This window comes from Gossypium arboreum, chromosome 7 (assembly GCF_025698485.1).
Source record: "Gossypium arboreum isolate Shixiya-1 chromosome 7, ASM2569848v2, whole genome shotgun sequence".
NCBI lineage: Eukaryota > Viridiplantae > Streptophyta > Magnoliopsida > Malvales > Malvaceae > Gossypium > Gossypium arboreum.
In genome coordinates, this window is record NC_069076.1 from 44,953,886 (window position 1) to 44,966,922 (window position 13,037).

The 13,037-nt window shown below is 33.4% G+C and overlaps 1 long non-coding RNA gene across 2 annotated transcripts; it reads left to right on the forward strand.

The window, feature by feature from the left end:
- The first annotated feature begins 10,028 nt into the window (after positions 1-10,028).
- On the forward strand, positions 10,029-11,265 carry LOC108481680 (uncharacterized). 2 transcript variants are annotated; one of them, XR_001870753.2, is made up of 4 exons: positions 10,029-10,350; positions 10,464-10,562; positions 10,661-10,733; positions 10,860-11,265. It is a non-coding gene; the product is annotated as an uncharacterized LOC108481680 (long non-coding RNA). The 2 variants fall into 2 exon arrangements; XR_001870752.2 differs by having other exon boundaries at positions 10,029-10,320.
- Positions 11,266-13,037: the final 1,772 nt, after the last annotated feature.

Below are 13,037 nucleotides of genomic sequence, written 5' to 3' on the forward strand. Positions count from 1 at the left end.
TCACAACCATACATGTTTCAAATTCGTCCAGGACACTCCCAGATCTGATATTTTGTGGACCCACGTCAAAAATAGATCTGATATTTTGTAGACCCACGTCAAAAACATACTCCTGCCTTTTTCTAGCAATGGTACAGATGGCGCTTCTTATAGTGCTCACAAAACGGAGCGCTAACACCACTACTAGCACCCTCCGCAAAACTTTTATTGCTACTCAAATGCGTTCTAACACGCTTTGCAGACAGAGGCTCCAACCTCAGAGGATTGCGATCTCTTTTCTTCCCACAATCTACGCACCCAGCTTGAAGCATTTCTCTAGTCCTCTCTAACCTAGCTTCAAACACTTTCTCTAACACTTCCCTCACTACTTGAGTCAATGCCTCAGTACCAAGCTCCGAGTTATCGCTACTCGAAGTTGGCGAAATCGTATTTACCTCTGACTCTTGAACAGATACACGTCTCGGAAAAGCAGACAACCAATCACGATCTCGCTTACATTCAGAATCCATATCTATCTCGTACCTAAGCTTTAAGAATCTACAATTTCCAAAATCACACACAATCATAGATGTATAAATATTACAGTTCTAAGCTTATCAAACTAATCTTACAATTCCCTAATTTTAGTGTGAACCGACATTAGAGTCTCAGACATCTCGTTTTTACAGAAAGTCCTTCCAATCACAAGTCATTTCAAAACACTATGGTTTAGTTTCCCGAAATTTTTTTCCTTTAAAATGAACACATGCGCACACAGTTACGTAAAAACATAGGCCGTGTTTTTGCAAACCTGGATGTGATACCACTAAATGAAATACCCTAAAACTCGGCCTGCCAAATTCTGAAGGTCACATTGATCACAGAAGTGATCGTGGGAAATTTAGTTTAACAAACCAAAAAAAATTTAAAGCATTTAAAATCCGTAAAAATGCTCAGAAATAAACTCTTGTTATTACAAAAAAAAATTTGTCCAAAGAAAACCATTTACGAAAAGCCCAAACTAAAACCGTACCACAGTTCTTATAACTTTTTACATTTCAAAACCATTTATCAAAATAGCAATCAAAAAGAAGACTCTTGAACATGTTTACTTATCATAACTGTCCGAGACCTTTGACATGCCAAGTCCAAGCTTTAGAAAGCAATAATGTACTTGAAAGGGGAAACACTAAGGGGGTGAGCTACACGAGCTCAATGTGAGTCCCAAAAGGTGACAAACAATAGAATTATAGAGTAGAAATCCAAATAGCAGTTCAATGGCATAGTGTATTTACAGAGATATACAAAAACAGAGGGTAAACTCGAAACCTACATCTCGACCATACGCCACAATCAACACACTTGGACTATACACAGAATCACAATAGGCAAACCCTTCAACGGTTTGATACCAAAACACTTTCATCACAAACACAATGATAAGAAAGTTGTAATTACGCTTACACTTTCATACTTGCAATTAAAACAGTCACGAACATTAAGACAAGCTGATAGAATACAGACAAATAGACTTACACCCAGTCACATAATCAGATGCGTATGAAAGTAGTCAAGTAGTAAAAACTCGTCGATCCAGCCAACACAACTCTCCATCCCCCGATCACACCATAAAAGAGCTATTTAAGCTCACCAACCAAACACACCACAAAGGACCTTGAAAGGCTCATCCAACCCTACACACCATGTATGTGGGCTAAGTCACTCATATAATAATATGCAACAAAGCTAACATATATGTAGTACAGTACATTGTGGTAAACTATTGTACAGACATGTTGCAATTTAAACTGCCAGATCAGATAATAGTACATAGCAAAGTTGACATACATGCAATACAGTACGGTAAACCACTGTACCAATAAGTTGCAGCTAAACTACCATATCATATCAGAATCAGTCTTCCTTCTCTTTACAACCAACTCAAAAATTATTTTATGCAAACGTATGTATGCTTACAACCTCACTAAAACAATGAACACATCGACAGACAGTCAGACAAAAATAGACATACATACACCCAGCTAATCAGGTTCAAAATTAGATATCTTGCACAACCATCACAAATAACACATAAGCCGAAGCCCAGATTAGATTCTTAACTACCCTTATTAGAGCCTAGCCAAGGGTCGAAACACACAGACATATTTTTAGATAAAAAACATATACAGAACTAAAATTAGTAACTTAGGGCCACACGGTCGTGTGGGGGTCAACAAGCCCATGTAGGGGTCAACACGCCCGTATAGGAGGAGGCACACGCCCGTGGGAGCTAGGGACATGGCCATGTAAACAGGCTATGTAACTCTCTGTCCGTTTGTGCTAAAATAGAGTACATGGTAGACACGGCCGTGTAAAGGTCTCACACACCCTTGTGCCCACCAGACACAGACGTGTGTCCAAAACACGCACGCGTATGGGATCTCTAAATCCCCAAATTAGCTACACGATCGTGTGGCCCCAAATCACTAAAACCATAATTCCCAAACGCACACACCCATGTGCCCAAGGGATACAGCCGTGTGGGAATCGACTAAAATTCCCAAATCGGCCACACGACCATGTGGCCTGTAACACCCCTAGCCCTAGTCTGATTGCCGGTTTAGGCTATGAGGTATTACCGAGCCAAACAATTAAATTTTTTTTTGTCCATATAATCAATCAACAAAGACAGAAATTAAGCTGAGTACATACTGATCTTTAAGTTATATAAATGCCATTTTCATATGGCTAAAATATTTACAATACAAAACATAACCATCACCGGCCTAACCTATACATGCCATACCAAGGCCAAAATATAACTGTACCAAAAAGATCGATAGTATGATGAACTGCTGATGATCCCCGAGTCGGTGGCCAAAATTGACAATCTATAAAACAAAGAAATAAAATAAAACAGAGTAAGCTTTCGAGGCTTAGTAAGTTTTAAGTGTTTCAAACAATTAAAACGTATCATTTAAAATCTAACATTAAGTATCACAAGAACCCAAATTTAATTTGTAAATTACTTGGCCAAAAACTCACAAGTACATTAATTATAACCTATTGGCCGAATATATATATATACATGAATACACAAGAAAATTCTTAGTACATATTTCACTATACTATATGGTTCATAAAATTTCTTTAAGACACATGCTTTTACAATGACATACATTGACCAAATAAGTCATTCTCTTATTCTTAAATACGGTATTCATTCACATACATATACACACACTCACACATATATATATACCATTCTTTGATACTAATAATTTGTTTTGAAGTCAATTCACTTATGAGTACGTAATACGTACCTTAGCAGGTATAACATATATAATACATACTCGCACGGATATTCAATGTCGTAATCATACTTAACTTACTGACACCGGTCCTGTCAAGTCTTAGGACTCGAAACATATATCTAGCACAGCCTGCAGGTTTTTTAACCCGGATGTCATTCCAGCACGAAGCCTGCAGGTCTTTAAGCCCGGATACAATTCCACATCAAATAACATGTCTTTTGTTTTTTTTAATCGTATTCTAACACATTTTATAGAACATTTCACATTATTAGTAGCCATTGGCTACATTCGGACATGAGCTTCTTATGAACACCATTATTTCATTTCAGCTTAAAATCATGCATGAATATCACACGTACCTTTCATCAATCAAGCTTAACCCTAATTTACCATTCAACTATAGGTCATACACTTAGATTCTTTACCATTCAACTTAATTCAAATAGAACCACAAAGATCAAAATTCATGTAGTATATATATGTCAAGGCATTATAAATTTTATACTAAAGGCGATTACTCAAAACTTACCTTGTATCTTTTTGAACAAATTTCGGGTTGCCTATTCCGCGACTTTAGCTTTTCCCTTATCCGAGGTTGCCCCTCTATGCTCTTAAGCTTTAATTCAATAAATTTTAAACTAATCATTAATCAATTATTCAAGTATTACTTTCAGAATATAATACATATATATTCGACTTTCACACATACAGATTATAGTAAGCTTATAAGAAATCAATAAGCAATTCATTAGCAAAAAAATTTTTTTATCAATGTTTACTATATAATCACAATTTCACTATAAGCTGAATTCCTGAGCAACAGTCATTAAATTACTTATAACTGGAGCTACGAAACTCCAAATCAATTGCCATAAATTTTCCTTGAAAATAGACTCATTTATATTTTATCCATAAAATTTTCATAATTTTTAGTCTAGCCAATCAATACCATATTTTTCCTAAAGTTTCCCTTTTTTCACTGTTTGACAAATCTGACCATTCTTCACTACGAAATAAATTTCTCATTGTACAGAAATCAAAATATGTTGTCATTTATTTCATTTGAAACTAGACTCACTAAGGAGTTTAAGAATATAAAATTTATTCTATGACCATTTTTATACATTTTATAATGATTTTATAAAAATAGAACAAGGGATCTAGAAGTCATTTTGACTCTATCCCACATTACTTCAAATTTTTCATGATCGGTAATTCTTTTACTTTTATGGTTTCTATTATAGAAAACTAGACTCATCAATCTTTAATTACATAATTTATTCAGCTTCTAATTCAACTCCTACAATTTATGGTGATTTTCGAAAATCACCTTACTACTGCTGTCCCAAGTAGATTATTACCAATTCACTCTTTCACACATTCTTTGCATACATATTATTTAAGCATGTATCTCACCAATCAATTTCATCATATATATATCTATAAATTTGCTTATACATAATATCAATACCACATTGTGCTCAAATCATTTTTCAAGTTCAATTTCACCAAGCTTCAACCTAACTTAACCTATAATAGTTCATAACACATTTAAAGCACATACCTTACTAAATTTTATCATAGTCCACAATCAGCCATAGTACATTCGGCCATGGCATAGACACAATTACATTTAACTTGATTTCTTCATGAAAAATTAAGGCTATAACCGAATAGCCTTTAACCATTTAAACTACAAAACACAATTTATAACTTCAATTTTACAAGCTTATATCATAAGAGTTTCTCCATTAAAATTTTCAATGTATATTCGGCTATAACACAAACACTTAATCTTTACAATTACAAATTCAAAAACTTAACATACTTTTATAATCTCAACCAAATAGAGTACTTTTATTGATTCGCAACAAAACATCAACATAACATTTCTAAATGAAAAATCCTCTCATGACCGATTGCTCCTATAGCTACCAAAATGAAAATTTGCACATAGGTTATGGAGGAATTAAGAAACTATCCTAAAACACACAAGAAATTTCTATCAAAACACTTCAAACATACCTTAATCAAGGCTAGGAAGGGGTAGCCGAATGTTTGTTTTCCCCCCTTCTCTTCTTGAAATTTTCGCCAAAGAAATCAAAGGATGAACCAACTTTGGTTTCTCCTCCCCACTAAGCCATTATTCTTTTATTTTTATTCTTTAATTCATTTAGTTTAAATTAATGTTAATATAATATACATATAATATATATGAATCAACTACATGGCCGGCCACTAAAGAAAAATGGATAATTTGACATGCAAGTCCATTTTTTTTTAACATGCATTAGTCGACCATATTTAAAATTACCTATCACATTTCACAATTGTCTCACATAAGTCCTATTTAATAAATTTTACATACAATTGACAAAATTAAAGCAAGAAACTTTCACACATGCAGGTTCACATACAATAAGCATAAGATATAACGGTTAATTATTTTTGTGACTCGGTTTTGTAGTCCCGAAACCACTTTCAGACTAGGGTCAAAAATAGGGCAGTCACATGGCCAAGCTGTGTAGCATCAAAATTGGCCTAGAACCCTACCTCCCAATTTAACACGACTATGTGGACCGCCTGTTGAGGGCACACGCCCGTGTGGCCACCCGTGTGATCACGAAATTACCTTAAAATAGCTCAAAAGAACGTGCTTTCGCACTCAAAATACTTGCCATCCCTCAATAACCCAAAACCATACCAAATTGAACAAGTTCTAAGCATAAAACAGCAATGCAGCAACGCAAATAACCGGTTACGAACATACACATGTGAAATTTTGACTTTCACGGAATCGAATCAAGAATTCACAAACAAAATAGAAAAGATTCAAAACCCACACCTGATTCACGATCAATGACATCTAAACATCGACTCGATAACAAAGGAGCGAAGCTCTCCTAAATCCGCAAGCAAAACCGTTTCCCAAAAGAAGAAAAAAAGAAAAAGAAAAAGAAAAGCAAACAAAAGAGAGGGAGAGGGAGAACATGAAAAAGAAAAGAGCCCTAAAACTAGAAAAAAATAATAAAATAATAAATAACACTAAATAAAAGAAATAATTATCCAAAATTTTAAAACCAAACAAAAATAATCCCTCAAAAAACTCCTGGTGACTCGAACCTAAAACCCCAAACTAAACGAGCAGACAACCATCCACCAGACCAGCAAGCCCATGCTTACACTAAAACGCAAAACTAAACACAATAACACAACCTACTCACTGACCCTAACCAAAAACTCAAAACTTCTAACATTAAAATTTGGGATGTTACAAACTAATTTTCTAAATACCCGGGGGAGATGAACCCTATGATGGATTCTATCGTTTGATTTTTATTTTACGCAATAAATAGTTAGATCTTACTCTCAATTATGTGTGCTTAATTCTTGATTTAATATTTCTAGATTATTGATCCATGTTTGAAGTTCAAAATGAAACTAAATTTGTTAGTCATTATGAATCTATTGAATGTAAAAATTAAACATATTTCCTCATATATTCTTTTACAAAGAAAGTTGTCATGACTTTAATGATATTAGAATTAGGTTGAGAAAATTATTTAATTGAGAAATTAATTAATTTTATTTAATTAATTGAATAAATAATATTTGTTTTGGAAAATAGAAAAATAAATATTAGGTTGAATTAAATTATAAAATGTTGAGTCAAAAGTTCAGTAAGCATATATAATAGGACCTAATACTGGAAAGGCCCCAAATCCCTCATATTACATGTGAGGGGCGTCGACCCTAGTGTTATTATTTAGGGTATGCTACCCCCTTTCTCCTAATTAGACTAGAAGAGTGTTTTCAATTAAATAAATGTTATTTGTGCTACTTTTATTCAACCAGTATTCTCCTCTCTCTTCTTATAAATAGATGACACTAGTAGAGTTATTTACACACAAATTTCATATACTGTTATTTTGCCAAAAAGTAGTGAGAATTTATTTTCTTAAAATAAATTATATTTTCTAGAAATTACAATTTTTTTCAGTTCCTATTGAGAAAAGTACTTTCCTACTGAAAGTAATAAATTCATTTCTTGTTGTGTTTGGTTCGTGTTGCTCGAGCCCACACTTGGCGTAATTTGGTGGACGAGGATAGCAAAGAAGATCATTCAATTGAAAGCTGAGAACATATCGAATCCATCTTGCATAAACCATAGGTACTTTTCAAGAAAAATCTATTGTTAAAAATTTTAAAAATCGGCTCGGTTTTAAAATTTTTAAACTTCCGCTGAAAACCACTTTCTAAACCGAATTTTTCCAACAATACCAAAATTTCTAATCAAATAACAAAATTTCTAATGGAAACCAGAATTTGTAACCAAATACAAAAATTTCACACCAAATACCAATATATGTAACGTAATACCAAAATTTAATGTTCTCTGCTCTTTCAAGATCCCACAAATTCAAATCTTTCATAAAAAAACTCAAAATTTTAGATGTTGATAATCGAAATCTAGAAATTTTTTTAGAACAAATTTTTTTTTTCAATTTTTTTTGGTTTTCTTCAAAATTTCATTTTTTTTCTCATCTAAAATTTAGAGTCTAAACCTAAAAAATAGTTTTAAAAAATATTCTCGTATTTTTTTTAATAAAAACCAACACCCAAAAGAATTTTTTAAGAATTTTTTGATTGTTTAACACCCAAATCTCTTCATGCAAACAAAAAATGGTGATGGATATCCCTTCATGAAAACAAATTTCTCTCAATCATTTTGATTCTTAGGACAAGAATAGAGACGAGTTTTGATTATAATGATGAAATAAATCAAAGAAAGTGGCTTTTTTTCCAAGTTGAAAAGTCAATGTTCAATAACAAAAGCAAAACAATGGATTTTCTATTTTCTTGATGAATGAGAGAGGAGGACTGATTGAATTCTCGAGCAAATTTTGGGTAACTTTTAACAAATTTGAACAATGAAATGATAGGTTAGGAGGAGGTGAGTAACGTACTCAAACCTTAAGTCGAACCAACGACTAAAAATAGAGATCAAAAAAGGAGAGTTAGAAAGTTCGGCTATAAATCTAGGGAAACGTGGCCTATTTTGGCAAAATTGTTATCAGATTTGGAAAAAGAGGTCAAAATAATGTTAAGGTGTATTTTTGGTGTTAGATCAGCCAACAGAGAGTGACAACCTTCTTGGCAATTGTTATCAAATTCTGGATTTTGATATACCAAAATTTCTAACAACATCTTAGAAATTTTCGTATAACCCTTTACCTTTTTTTTTTTTTAGAATATCTAACAAGATGCTCTTAAAAATTTTGGTATCTGTTAGAAAAAGTGGTATCCATTAGAAATTTTAATATTGCATTAGAAATATTGGTATCCATTAAAATTTTGGCATTGCATTAAAAATATTGATATTGCATTAGAGATTTTGATATTACGATAAAAATTTTAGTATTAATTAAAATTTTAATTTCAGATTAGAAATATTAAATATCCATTAAAATTTTTGCAAGTTTATAAAAATAACAAGTTTTATTTTATACAAAAGGTTATGAGAATAGTTGGAAACGGTACAAAGGACCCGTTTTTGTTTTTGAATTACAAAATGTTAATTTCCATTTAAGTTAAATTTCAAAAATAAAACAATAACATTATCGCAAAGCAGTGAAGTCAGAAAAATTTTTTAGAGGGGTCGGATAAAATTTTAATTTTTCATAGTTTATATATTTATAATTTATAAATAATTAAATCAAATTTTTATAATTTTAAAGGGGTTAAAGTGTAATTTTATTTTTTATTAATGTAAAATTTTTTAAAAAAATTAAGAGTCTAAAAAATAATTTTACATTTTAGGGATTGGGCCATACCAGGCCCTGGCTTCGCCCCTGACCGCAAAGACAGTTTTAGTTCAGCTCTCGGGAAGTTGAGGGAAGAATTGCTCAAAGGCTTCCTTTGTCAAAAAACGTAAGAAAGAAGCTTTGGTTTTTTTTTTTTTTTTTAATTCAAAAGCAAATGATTAATGGCGTAAGGCCATGGGAAAGAAAAAAAAATGACTTTTTCTTTTCTATTGATGGAAGAATGACATCTGGCCTTTGAAGATGTATATGCATTCGACCATTAATAATAAAAGGACGATGGCTTTCGCCCATTCCTCCACGAATGAAGAATAGGTGGTTATTTTTATTTTTGGATCCTACAGAAATAAGTTTCTCCTAGATACGAAAAATACTTAGGCTTCCCTATATAGTTGAAGAAATTTAGACTGTAAAATTGTAGATAATTCTCATGATGTGATCTTGTCTTGATCAATTAATCAAGATTGGTGTCACATTTAATGATTTTATAAGTTCATTAAATTTTAATTTTGTATTTATTTTTTTGTGTAATAGATTATAAATGTGATCATTTTCATTGGTGTTAAAATTTGTAATTTTTTATTAGAGTTGGTAAAATAAGTCCGAGCTTAATGGTTTGTTTGTGTTGATCTGAACCTATAACAATCTGAATCCGAAAAATTAGATCTTAATAAAATTTGAGTTTGAGAAAAATTTAAACTCGAGAAAACTTGAGTTCAAAAGAAATTGAGCTTGAGAAAAGTTGAACCGAAATCAAGCCTAAGATAAATCCAATCTAAAATCTGAAAGAATCCAAATTTATGAATATATATAAATATTGAACAGTAGCTGGAATTTTATTCCAAAACAACACCCCAAAATAAAACAACATGAGTTTTAGAAAAATAAAAGAAGAAAGACAAAATAAAGGCCCAAATGAACGAGCCTAACCCAGCTAGAAAAAGGAGGAAGCTCTAGAAACTTTAGTGTTTCAGTCGAGAAAATCAACAGTCCCACCCTCTGAAAAGCAACAAAACATGGGGAAACTAATCTTTGAAAAACTTTTCAACATTGCTAAGACCTTTCTTATCCCATGAACAACACAATCCCCAGATCTCTTCAAAAAATCATACCTCTCTTATCTCTCTCAATCGCTCCTCTTGCAAACTTAGGAACACTATCTCGTGATCTCCATTGTTCTCATGTCTTCAAGCCTTCAATAGCCAGTAAGTGTGCAACTGCATTATCGTTCGAGGGTAATATTTGAAAATACAGGCATGAAACTGCTTACCCAAAAGTTTTCCATCTCTGATTAGGGCTCCAATTTCTGATCTATCCTCTCCTTCATTTGACAATTTATTTATGACAGAAAGTGCATCTCCTTCAACTTGCATGTCCATTAAACCTAGATCAAATCCCTCCTAGACACTTTGAATGCATACAAGCGCTTCCACCGCAAAATCTGAAGGTACATTTGCATTAATAATTATTTTTTAGCTCAGAACTTGTCCCTCTGAGTTTCAAATCACAATTCAAGAGCATGAATTTTCATCTTTTTTTCTGTAGGCCGCATCAAAGTTGATTTTCACGAACGGAGGTTTCGTCGGTTGCCATCTTTTCAACTCCATCCATCGAATAGGTAAGGGAACTTGTAACCCATCAATCTCACGAATATGATTTCTTATAGAGTCTGCTATAGAAATTCCAGATCTTCTTTGACCCTTATGAATCCACTTATTTCTTTCTATCCAAATGGCCCATAAAGCACATGCGAACAACCTGCAATATTCGTTGGTGTTGTGTTCAAAATACCAGGTGAGCCACTCCAGTAACTCCATATTTAACATTGTTTCATGCTAAATCCGGCCTAAATGATGCCACAAATCCTTTGTCACAGGGTAGTCCTGCAGGGTATGGGTACTGGTTTTAATTCCACCTGCACATCGCGGACAGATACTAGAATTAGTCATTCTTCTATAGTGTAGCATACTTAGGGTACGCAGATAGTTTTTTTAGATTTTCCAGATTGTAATTTTTTGCTTAGAGAGCAATTTTAAGTCTCACGATTTTTTGTAAAAGTTCCTAATTTGTTCCTGGTTGTGTACATGGTTAGCTTCTGAATCCTATTGTAATAGAGCTTTGTATGCACTGCGAACTGTAAATTCTCCAAACGCCTCCCATATCCACACCTGGTAGTTTTCATGTTGAAACTTGGACAATAGGATATTCAGGATCCATCTAACATCATTGTCACTAAAGTTATCTCAAATAAAATCCACTTTCTTTTCCCTACTAACATCGCCAATCAGATCTGCTACCAATAGATTATTCTGACAACGTACACTATTTTGAATTTTTTAGTTTGGAGCTCATGGTACCCATGCTGAGTCCTGAAATAGAATTTTTGTTCTAATACCTACTTTGTATCCCAACCCCTCCTGGAGCACTCCTTTCACAGCCTAAATACTCTTCCAGGTATAGAAAGGTATAGCCCCTAAACTTGCACTCTCAAAATTAGAGTTCGACTAACATTTCATTTGCAGAGTACGTGCAATTAACGTATTGGGATAATTAATAAATCGCCAACCCAGTTTAGCAAGTAACAAATCTGCCTCCAAGCACATCAATGAATCCCCCCAATTTTCATGGCTCTTCTGCCACCAAAAAGATGCGCAAATGTTTTCCATCTCAGAACATAACTATTTAGGCAATAAAAAAATAAGCCATAGAATATGTAGGAATAGCTTGTAGAACGAATTTTACGAAATTTTCTTTACCACCTTGTGATAGGAACTTAATACTCTAATTGGAAATTCTCTACTTCATGCTCTTTTAAAACTTGAAACGCCAATTTTCCCCCACCCTGTAACACCTTTAATCCGTATATGTTGCCGGAACACGGTTACAGAGCATTACCGGACAAACGGAATAGTAAACCATTCTTTCATCTAGCCCCCAAGGCCTTAAAAATACTATAGAAAAAGTTCGGGACTAAATCAGAAACATTTGGAAATTTTAGGAAAAAGTGAAAAATTTTGGTCTGCAAGGGTCACACGGCCGTGTGGCCAGACTGTGTGGACATTCAAAATAAGGACACATGGTCGTGTCCCAGTCCGTGTCCATACCCATGTAACTCATTGACTTGGGTCACACGGCCAAGCCACGCACTCATGTGACAGGCCGTGTCACCCTCGAAATGGTCTCACACACCGGTGTGTCAAGCCGTGTGCTAGGCCATGTATCCACCTGACTTGTATGCTTTTAACCAGTAGGGGACTCACGGCCGTGTAGCCCTAAAATGAACCTTAAAACACAAGTTTACCATTTCAAGTTTGCTTTTTAAAATGACATTAATTGAGTCAAAAACACACCAAAACCAACTTAATAAGTGCCTAACCAATGTACCCTCATTGGTACCACAAGTATATATGATTTTACAACAAAATAAACATCGATTCACTCAAGCAATACCTAATCAAAATACCTATAAAAGGTACCACAATCACAACATTTCATTTATATATATACCATACATACTAGCATAATAACTATACCTCATTCTCATATGTAAGTTGGTTATTTCCACAAAATATTATTTTATAATATTTAAATAAGCCAAACATTAACCAAACCACACAATAGCCTATACATCCCATATAATCTGTATTAAACATTCCAAAAACTACCGAGATAAGTTGGATAGTATGACTTGAGTGCCGATCCGGTCATCCAACCTTCCGAGAATCTACAATGACATTAAATAACACAAGTAAGCTTAATGAAGCTTAGTAAGTTCGACGTATTAAACGATAAATCTTACCGAACTAATTATAATAATTCAAACAATAATAATCATCCAAGAAACTTCTTGTCATTCACAACTTCAATCGATGCATTCATCCATATTCAGATCAATGTGAAATAAATAACATATCTTTCAAAT